Below are 10,528 nucleotides of genomic sequence, written 5' to 3'. Positions count from 1 at the left end.
CAAACCCCCTTTGGTTCATCACATATCTTTCATCTCCTTTGCAACAACACTTCTCTTTTTCTTTTTCTTTCACATTAAATACAGACCAGCGGCGGCGAGCGCGCACACATACACCCTCTCCCTCTACCTCACACGGTTCCCCGCGTTACACTGAGCGAGAGACATCAACGCAGCGGCTGTACTACGAACCGGCGACGCGACAGCTGGTGGCCGGATGGGAGGGGGGGGGGGGAGATCACGTGACTTCTGTTTATTTTTTTGGTGGGCGTTTTGTTGGCTCTCTGGGTGTTTTCTGTCTGGTTTCTGTTTGGTTTCTGGTATCTGTTTGGTTTCTGTTGTTTTCTGTCTGGTTTCTGGTATCTGTTTGGTTTCTGTCTGGTTTCTGGTCTCTGTTTAGTTTCTGTCTGGTTTCTGGTCTCTGTTTGGTTTCTGTCTGGTTTCTGGTCTCTGTTTAGTTTCTGTCTGGTTTCTGGTCTATGTTTGGTATCTGTCTGGTTTCTGGTATCTGTTTGGTTTCTGTCTGGTTTCTGGTCTATGTTTGGTATCTGGTTTCTGTCTGCTTTCTGGTCTCTGTTGTTTCTCTGTCTGGTTTCTGGTCTTTCTTGATTCGTCTGTCTGTCTGTCTGTCTCTCTCTCTCTCTCTGGTTTCATTGTTTTGGATTTGTTTTGTTTTTGTTTAGTTTCGTCATTGATCACGGATTTATTTCTTTTCCTCTTTCTATTCTTTATCCATCTTTCTCTCTTCCTTTCTCTCTCACTTTGTCTCTCTCTCTCTCTCTCTCTCTCTCTCTCTCTCTCTCTCTCTCTCCTCTCCTCTCTCTCTCTCTCTCTCTCTCTCTCCTCTCTCTCTCTCTCTCTCTCTCTCTCTCTCTCATCCTTATCCTCCCTCCTCCCATTTTCTTTATTTCTCCTTCCCCCTTCCATCTTTCCTTCCTCTCCTTCCCTTCTCTCCCTTCCCATCCTCCTTCTTTCACTCCTCCTCTTCCTCTTCCTTCCTCTCTAGTTTCTTTTTTATTTCTCACGACGAGTTTCCTTCCTTTGTTTCCCTCCCCTTCCCCCCCCCACCCCCTCCTTCACTCCTCCCCTTCCTCTTTCGTGCGGATACCCCCTCCCCCTCTCCCTCCCTCCCTCCCTCTCTCGCTCTCTCTTTCATCCTATCCACTCCGTCTTTCTCTCCCGTTCCTTTCTTCCCTCTCCCCTACCCCCTTCCTCCCTCTTTACTGTCTTCCTCTCCCTCCCATTCCCTTCCCCTTCCCTTTCCCTCTCCCCTCCCTTTTTCTTTTCTCCCTCTCCCCCTTCCCTCCCTCTCCCCTCCCTCTTCCCCTTACCCCCCTCCTTCTTTCCCTCCTCCCTCCCCCCCCTCCCTTCCCCTTCCCCTTCCCCCCTCCTCTCTTTCCCTCCTCCCTCCCCCCTCCCTTCCCCTTCCCCTTCCTCATTCCCTCTTTCCCTTCCCCCTTTCCCCCTCCCTCCCTCTTTCTCCGTTTCCTCGTGAATGCTTCCCTGTGTATACGATCTTATCAGAGCGAGTCTGTTTTGACTTTCGACTCTGGTCTCCCTTTGTTTTGAATGACGTCATCGGTGGGAGTGACTTTTTAATTGGCTCTCTGGGTGTGACGTCATCGGTGACATCATCGGTGGGGGTGACGTCATCGGGATGAGTGACGTCATAGGTGTCAGGCTATTCTCGCGTTATCGTCATTTCATTATTGATTCATTTTATCTTATATATATATATATATATATATATATATATATATATATATATATATATATATATATGTTTACGTTGATGATGTCATGATGGTGATGATGTTGATGGTAATAGTGATAGTGAGGATGATGATGGTGATTATGATAATGTTTATGGAAATGCGGTGATGGTGATGACGTTCATGATGGTGTGATGATAATATAAATAATGATAACAATATATAAAGATAATCATGAAAATAGTAGTAACAACAATAGTAATGATAACGTAAATATGATGTTAATGATGCTGATAATAATGGTAATGATAACGATGATAATAGTACTGATAATATTAGTATTATCAATAATGGTAATAATAAAGATAATCATAATGATAATGATGACGACGATGATAATGATGATGATGATGATAATAATAATAACAATAATAATAATAATAATAATAATAATAATAATAATAATAATAAAGATGATGATTTTGATGATAATAATGACCAACAACAACAACAATAACAACAACAATAATAACAACAACAAAATGAGAATCATAACCATAACAATAATGATAATAATAATAATGATGATGATAATAACAATGTAATAATAATGTAATGTAGGTCAACGCTTGCTACAACCTTCCTTTTTCACATTTCTCTATGTATATATATGTTCCCTTCCCTTCCTTTCCTGTTCGATTTTACATTGGTTCTCATGGGTCACTTCTGTTTTGAGTTTGCGATTTGTTTAGAAGCGAGTTATTTCTCTGTTGATGGTTACTTGTATTGTTTTAGATTATCATATGTTTTTACTGCAGTTTTTTGTCACTTTTTCCTGTCTACTGAAGCCTTGTTTTCGTTTTAAGAAATGTCTACTTTAATATGATATTTTATCTATTGTAGGTGTTTCTGCCTACTCCACGTTAAATGTATATTTTTCATCTCTCTGTTATCTCAATAATAAGGTCATTTTATTTACGATTTTCTTGGCCTTCTTAAAAGTTTTTATACAAACTTAATTTTTTTGCGATGTTCGGCATGAGGTTATGACGTCACGAACGCCATAAATACGAGTCGCGTTGAGAAATCGCTTCATTCTCCTCGAAACAACGGCGTTTTGCTCTCCTCCCGGGTGATTTTTCCTCTCCTGACCTGGAGGTGGAAGACTCGGCACGTCCCTGACATCACGTCACACGGGAAAATAACGGGAAAATACGAGTCAAGTTCTGTTTTCCTGGTCGTTTTCATCGAGCGTAGGAGCTGGCCACGATTCTTTGTTTTTAATACAAACCAGAGTTTCATAGATTTTACATGGAACAGTCAGCCTATGAATATTATTGAATCTTAAATCTCTGCAATTGCTTCATTCTATTTAAATAATTTGTTTTGCCTTATTTTCATACGACAATGACGAGATATATATACGGAGAGTCGGTCGGTGAAACCATTAAAAGCATACTAATATTATGGCTAAAAATAATAATAATTTCAGAATCGCAATCGAAAGAGAATATACAGAAAGCTACATTAATAGACAGATACACACACCGGCAGATAGATAGAGAGACACAGTTATATAAATCGACAAACAGATAAATAGATAAAAATAGATGACAAATAGATAAACAAACGGAGATATAAAAGAAAAAAAAAAAAAAAAAAAAAAAACGTTTCATTTGACACAATAACTAAAAAATAGAGAAATAAATCAAGATATTACTTTTAAAAAAATCACGTGACCTGAGTTATGGAAGCCCGCTAGGCCTATGTAATAATTATGGGTCTTGAGTCAGTCCTTGTAATTATTCTGTACCGTTATGATCATGAGCGGGTTAACGAGAAATGAAAGAAAAAAGTCTAACCCACAAATTGAGTTAAAAAAAGAAGAAAAAAAACGGAAGAGAGAGAGAGAAAATAGAGTTATTTAACTCCCATACCGCGTAAGGAGAGAGAGAGAGAGAGAGAGAGAGAGAGGGGGGGGGGGAGGGGGAAGGAGGGGAGGGAAAAGAGAGAGAGAGAAGAGAGAGAGAGAGAGAGAGAGAGAGAGATGGAGAGAGAGAGGAAGAGAAAGAAAAGAGAGAGAGAGAGATAGAGGTAGATAGATAGATAGATAGAGAGAGAGAGAGAGAGAGAGAGAAAGAAAGAGTGAAAAAGAAAGAGAAACACAAAGAAAGAGAAGAAATAAAAACAGATATTTAAGCCGAGAGAGAGAAAGAGAGAAATATATATATATATATATATATATATATTATATATATATATATATAATATATATATATATATATATATATTATATATATCATTTTATTTTGTATATATATATATTATATATATATATATATATATATATATAAAATATATATATATTATAATATATATATATATATATATATACAGATATATACAGATATATGAATCAAATAACATCAAAATCGAGGACGTGAGAGAGAGAGAGAGAGAGAGAGAGAGAGAGAGAGAGAATAAAGATGGAAAAAATATATAGATAGATTAATAAATATATTAATTACGCGTCATAAGGTAAATTGACGAGATGAGACGATTTCTTTTTATATTTTCTTTTTTCTTTCTTTCTTTCTTCTTATTTTTTTTCACACAATTATGTAATATTGAGATAAACGTGTAAGTGCTTTGCCTTGCGAATAACCGACCCCGGCGTGGAATAGAGAAAGGGGAGAAATTGGTGAGAGAGAGAAATGAGGGGTGAGAGAGAGAGAGAGAGGAGAAGGGGGAAGAGAAGAGAGAGAAGGAGAGGGGAGAGAAGAGGGGGAAAGAGGGGAGAGGAGGAGAGGGAGAAAGGGAGGGGGAGAAAAATAGAAGGGGAGGGGGGGAGAGGGGGAGAGAGGAGAGTGGAGGGAGAAAAGAAGGAGAGAGAGAGAGAGAGAGAGAGAAGGGAGAGAGAGGGGGAGAGAGGAAGAAGAGGGAGGAGGGGGAGAGAGAGAGAGAAGAGAGGAGAGAGAGGAGAGGAGGAGAGAGAGGGAAAGGGGGGAGAGAGAAAAGGGGGAGGGAGAAGAGAGGGGGGAAGAGAGAGAGCGGGGGGGGGGGGGGGAAAAAAAAAAGAGAGGAGAGAAGAAAAGAATAGAAAACTCCTTTTTTGCTCCTCCTCTTTAAATCCCCCTCTCTGTCGTCTGTCTGTCTGTTTCGTCTCTCTCCTCTCCCCCCCCTCCCTTCCCCTCTCCCCCCCCTCTCCTCTCCTCTCTTCTCTATTTTTCTTATTGTTGTCGGTCTCTCTATCTTCTTCGTCTCTCTTCTCCCCTCTTCTTCTTCTCTCTCTTCCTTCTCTCTCCATTTCCTCCCTCCCCCTTCTCCTCTCTCTCTCCCTTTTTCTTTTCTGTCGTCTTATCTCTCTTTCCCCCTCCCCCTCTTTCTCTCCTCTTTCCCCTTCTCTCTCTCTCTCCTTCCTTCTTTTCTCTCCTCTCTCTTCTCTCTTCCCTCTTCTCCCCCCTCTCCTCTCTTCCTTTTCTCTCTCCCTCTCTCTCTCTCTCCTCTCTCTTTCCCTTCTCTCTCTCCCCTCTCCTCTTTCCTCTCTCTTTCTTTTTCTTCCCTTTTCTTCTCTCCCCTTTCCCCTCTCTCTCTCTTTTCGCTCCCCTCTCTCTCTCTTTTTCCTCCCCCCTCTTCTCCTCTCTCCCCTTCTCTTCCCCCCCCTTTTCTTTCCTCCCTCTCCCTCCCCCCCTCCTCCTCTGCACCTTTTCCCTTTCCCCTCCTCCATCCCCCCCCTTTTTCCTTTCCCCCCCTTTTTCCCCTCCAACCCCCCTCCCACTTTCCCTCTTTCGCCCCAAAACCAAAATTTCCTTTATTTTTTTTTCTTTTTTTTTAAACTCCTTTTCCCTTTTTTCAAATTTTCTTCCCCCTTTTTCCCCCCCCCCCCCCCCCTTTAAAAACCTTGTCTCACCCCCAAATAAAAAGTTAAACAAATTCGTTTTGTTTTTTTTTTTTCTTCCTTCCTTAATTTTTCGTCCTCGTCAAATGAAAAGAGAAGGGAGAGGAGGAGGAGGGGAAAGGGGAGGAGGGGAAAAAAAAGGGGGAAAAATAGGAAAAGGGGAGGAAGAGGAGGAGGAGGAGGAGGAGGAGGAAAAAGGAGGAGGAGGAGGAGGAGGAGGAGGGGGAGGAGGAGGAGGAGAAGGAGGAGGAGGAGGAGGAGGAGGAAGAGGAAGAGGAAGAGGAGGAGGAGGAGGAAAAGGAAGAGGAGGAGGGGGAGGGGAGTAGGAGAAGGAGGAGGAGGAGGAGGAGGAGGAGGAGGAGAAGGAGAAGGAGAAGGAGAAAGGAAAGAAGAAGAAAAAGAAGCAGACAAAAAAAAGAAAAAGAACAAGAAAGAAAGAAAGAAAGAAAAAAGAAAAAAAAGAAAAAAGAAAGAAACAAAGAAAGAAAGAAAAAGAAAAACAGAGAGAAAGGCGTGCTCAGTCAAAGGTTCATTGAAAGAAGGACAGACAGACCAATAAATAGATAAATAGGGAAAGAGAGAGAGCGTGTATAAGAGATAAATAGATAACGAGAGAGAGAGAGAGAGAGAGAGAGAGAGAGAGAGAGAGAGAGAGAGGAGAGAGAGAAAGTGGAGAGAGAGAGAGAGAGAGAGAGAGAGAGAGAGAGAGAGAGAGAGAGAGAGAGAGAGAGAGAGAGAGAGAGAGAGAGAGAGAGAGAGAGAGAGAGAGAGAGAGAGGGCGGATGAGATGAAAAATGAGGAAGGGAATGCGAGAAAGAGGAAGGAGAAAGAATGAGAGAGACAAATAGACAGACAGACCGAAGAAGACGGAAAGTGAGAGATAGGTAGATAGAAAGATGTTTAACTAAATAGATAGATATATGGTTGTGTAGACAGATACATAGATAGACATTTAAGAGAGACAAATAGATAGATGAATAGAGAGATAGATAAGATAAACAGATAGATAAATAGATAGAAAGAGATAGATTGATAACTAGAGCCAGAATAGACAGAACCAGAGACACAAACAAACAAACAGACATATGGAGAGAGAGTTTTAGTCCCCAGAAAATGATGCTGAGCAAGCAGAATTTCTACAGTAATGACAAGCATGCTGCTCCAACTCCTTTAAATCGCCAGCGAGTCACACAAGCTTCTTATATCAGCTTCTTAGAAACAGATGCGTCATTTCCTCACAACTGGCGCAGATGGCAAACATTCTCTACCCATAAAAGGTATGAATGAGAATGAATATCTTCACAATACAAGAGATGTATTCGACCGGTTTCGATTATATCTTCGTCAGAAATACGTGTATTTCTGACGAAATACATGCATATCTTCATGTATATCTTCATGTACATCTTCGTCAGAAATACATGTATTTCTGACGAAGATATAATCGAAACCGGTCGAATACTTCTCTTGTATTGTGAAGATATTCATTCTCTATTCATACCTTTTATACATTTATCAACATGAATACCATTCATTCTCCACCTGGTCGTGTACTGAACAAACAGTGAGATATGCAGGATTATTGTGTGCAATTCATGTCGAACAAATTGCAAATTGCAACGAAGGACAGAACGAGAAAACACACGAATATCCCGAAGGTCTTTTCGCTGTATTGCCTCTTCGGGACAAAAAGATGCAATGAAGCGAAAATGCCTTCGGTATCTTCGTGTTTTTTTTTTTTTTTTATTATCGCTCTCTCTTTCGTTGCTAAATTTGCAACAGGTTTATTGCATGCTGTTGGCAGTACCATTTTCCTGATATCGTTGGCATTACTACTCTTTATAGTTCTGTTATTGTTATAATTAGCGTTGTCATTAGTTATAATCTGAAGTGTTTTTTGTTGAAGTGTTACCATTGATATATTTTTGGTAATCATAGGTGTTCTGTTATCAATCTTATCAACATGTTCTTACGTTATTATCATCATCATAATCACTATCAAGATGAAAGTGATGATAACGGTTATCGTTCTTACAATCATCAATGTTATTGTCATTATTATTGTAATCAATATCATCATTATTATTATAGTTATAACAGTTACTATTATAATGATAATCATCATTATACTAATAATAATGATAATAATAATGATAATTATTACTATTATTACGACTATTATTATCTTTATCATTATTATTATTATTGTTGTTGTTATTATTATTATCATTATTATTATTATTATTATTATTAATATCATTATTATTATAATTATTTGTATCATTATTATTATTATTATTATTATTATTAATATTATTATTATTATTATTATTATTATTATTATTATTATTATTATTATTATTATTATTATTATTACTATTATTATTATTATTATTATTATTATTATTATTATTATTATTATTTATATCATTATTATTATTAGTAGTAGTAGTAGTAATAGTAGTAGTAGTAGTAGTAGTAGTATTTATATCATCATCATCATTATTATTATTATTATTATTATTATTATTATTATTATTATTATTATTATTATTGTTATTATTATTATTATTGTGGCCGCCGAAGAACGCCTATGATTTGTAAATGGGTGTGGGGTGACTGATACCACTGCGTAGCACTCGCTTAAGGTTTATTCAGTAGCGGTCAAACCTGTTAATTAATACATCGATTATAGGAATGCGTGCATACAATACATAAAACCACTAATAACAATATATATTAGATTATAAGATAAAGAACTTCCTACAATACTGGATACATACGCATTGCGGGAACAGTCAGAATATCAGCTGATTCCAGTATGCTATGGGCGTCTTGACGGCACGGAGGTTCTCCTCGAACTGCCCTCACCCTTTAAACATACATATGCTACGACGTCAAGTAATATTCTACTTCATATGTTATACATTAGTTGGGTCACGACCCCACTATCTTCCAGCATCGATCACATGAAGAGCCACCATCACTTCCTAGGGGACGACCCCTCACACAAACAAGTTCTGACAGGTCAGCTCTTATGGCTGATACGGACCATGTGTTGACCCGGCGGTCACAGCCGACTAGGCCTCCTCGAGGAGGTTGTGACACAGAAGATGAATTTTATACAATACAGCCTCTCCGATTGCAGTGTACAGAATAAGTGATATACAGAATATATGATACACCATAATATGAAGTATGTGATATACCAGCGGCGGCTACACTCCCCCCTTTGCTCCACTGTGGAGCAACCAAATAATCCCGGGTTAGGATAATGATACTTCTAAGAGGCATAACTTCACTATGGGTCTGATGAGGATTCCAGAACTAGTCCGGACTTTGGTCTTTCTCACGAGTCTATCTTCACCGGCTATAGCCTCCGTCACCCTCCCTAGCCCCCACTGATTCCTGGGAGTATGTCGTTCGACAATGGGGACAAGGTCTCCTTCCTGAAGATTTCTGGATGGCTTCAACTGTTTCTGTCTCATCCTCAATGTGTTCAGGTATTCAGCTTTCCATCATCTCCAGAACCTATCTGCTAGGACTTGTGCATGGATCCAGGCTCGCCCATATGTGTTGTCAAGTGAAGCATTGTCATTTGTCTGCATCTGGATACCATCTACATTCATCCTCAGGGCATGGTTAGGGGTTAAAGCTTCTGGTTCTGTGACATCGCCCGGGATCGCAGTAAGAGGGCGGCTGTTCGTCCTTCAACTGCTTTGCCTGGTGAATGGCCATTGCTTCATTCTCGACAGATATCAAGAGGCCATCTACATAGAAGTTCTCTTTTACATCTGCTAATTTGGTCTTAGATAGCGTCCTTAGAAGAGCAAATGATGCACATGTGGGGCTCCAAACACCTCCAAATAAGTGCACAGTCATGCGATATACTTTCGGCCTCGCAGAGAAATCCCCCTTTTTGGCCACCACAAGAACCTTAGAACATCATGATCCCTTGGGGTGACCTTTACCTGGTGAAACATAGCCTTGATATCAGCAGCTACTGCAATTCTTCTTTCTCTAAACCGGAGCAGTATGCCCAGCAGGTCATTCATCAAGTCTGGGCCTTGCATGACCTGCTTATTTAGGGTGGTGCCTTCAAAAGAAGCAGCACAGTCGGACACTATGTGTATTTTCTCAAGTTTGTTAGGATTGAATGCCGGGTGGTGTGGTAGGTACCATGTCTTCCCTGGCGGTCCTACTCCCTTTGCCTGCTCAGCATGTCCTTCTTGAAGTAACTTCTCCATTTCTGCTACATATTTAGCCTTCAGGATTTCATCCCTTTGAAGACGTGTTTTCAGGCCAGCAAGTCGTCTTTTCACCATTATCCAATTGTCTGGAAGCTGGGGCTCAATTTCCTTAAAGTGAATTGGGAATTCATGATGTCCATCAACCATGGTTCCCTCTTTGTCCCACAAATGTAGGACTTGATAATCCTCCGCTGATCTTCCCTTTTCATCTGTGTGCTCCTTTCCAAGGCACATGGTGCTCGTGCTGCGGTACAGGGCACTTCACTTATGTAGGTCCTAAATTTGTTGCTCCCAGTGACCGTTAACCGCCCATCCTAATTTTGTCCTTGCAGCAAAGGGTTCACCTCCTCTCCCCTTCTGACCTCCAAAGGCATAAGTGCTGAGGGAGCGTCCTGCCCGATCAGTAACTCGACGCTCCAGTCTGGTGGATTTGCCTGAGTAGAAACCGGGTCTCGTAGGTGTGGCCAGCGAGTGGTGTTCAATTGGCTCACTCTAGCTTTGATCAGACCTTCAGGGAAGGAATCGAGGACGATCACCTGACGGAGTCGCATAGTGGTATTCTTTCCTGTGTACAGTCCCTTGACCATGAGATCAACCTGTTTGGTGTCATGGTAAGTTTCCTGTGTCAGTGTAGTAATCACCGTTGTCTCTCTTCTCTCCTTTGGCCAAAG

This window comes from Penaeus monodon, chromosome 10, assembly GCF_015228065.2.
Source record: "Penaeus monodon isolate SGIC_2016 chromosome 10, NSTDA_Pmon_1, whole genome shotgun sequence".
In the NCBI taxonomy this organism is placed as follows: domain Eukaryota; kingdom Metazoa; phylum Arthropoda; class Malacostraca; order Decapoda; family Penaeidae; genus Penaeus; species Penaeus monodon.
This window is presented reverse-complemented; position numbering follows the sequence as displayed.